The following is a 794-nucleotide window of genomic DNA, read 5'->3' on the forward strand; positions in this document are numbered from 1 at the left end:
TACCTTGAAACTATGCGTGTGCTTGCTTTTCTCATCCTTCTCGGGGACTTTCCCGTCCTTAGCCTCGGTTTCCGCCACTTTCAGGGGTGGTAGCTGGGAAGAAGGAGAGAGGAGACAGTGGCATGAAGACGGCCCAGCTTCAGACATCCAAACCAGCTCAGAAACCATAGGGTTGGAGCCAAGTGTTCAAGGGAGAGGTTTTCCTCAATTCAAACTCAAGAAGGAGACGCATGGAAGTGTTACTGTCCGACAGCAAGTGGGGCTGGACGGGCGCAACAAGGCCAGGGGAGTCCCCATCCCACCGGGCTGGGGGGTGGGGGCAGAGATTGGAGATGTTTTCAGCGGTTACATGGGCATATACAATGATCAACCCTCATCAACCTGACCACCTTATACCTTAATTTTAAAAAGAGAACAATCGTGGGGGAAACTGAGGCAGCAAGAAGACAGGTCTGGCCCTAGCTGGTTTGGCTCTGTGGATAGAAGGGTTTCGGGTTTTATTCCCGGTCAGGGCACATGCCCGGGTTGTAGGCTCCATCCCTAGTGTGGGGCGTGCAAGAGGCAGCCCCGATCAATGTCTCTTTCATCATTGATGATTCTCTCCCTCTCTCTCTTTCTCGCTCTCTCTCTCTCTCCCTCTTCCTCTCCCTTCCTCTCTGAAATCAACAAAAATACATTAAAAAAATAAAATAAAAAAAATGTAGATACCATGGTTATTTTTGTAATCTGGTCAGTTAATAAACAGTGAATCCTTTAAAATAATAAAAATCAAAAAATAGACACTTCTCCAAAGT

General features: G+C 47.6%; 1 long non-coding RNA gene across 1 annotated transcript in view; it reads right to left on the minus strand.

The window, feature by feature from the left end:
• LOC107184361 overlaps nt 1-794 on the minus strand; it is a 28609-nt gene continuing 27815 nt past the window's right edge. Inside the window, exon 6 of the long non-coding RNA XR_001515188.1 lies at nt 1-93. This is a non-coding gene — a long non-coding RNA (uncharacterized LOC107184361). The remainder of the gene's footprint in view (nt 94-794) is intronic.

This window comes from Myotis davidii, unplaced genomic scaffold (assembly GCF_000327345.1).
Source record: "Myotis davidii unplaced genomic scaffold, ASM32734v1 scaffold164, whole genome shotgun sequence".
Taxonomy (NCBI): Eukaryota; Metazoa; Chordata; class Mammalia; order Chiroptera; family Vespertilionidae; genus Myotis; species Myotis davidii.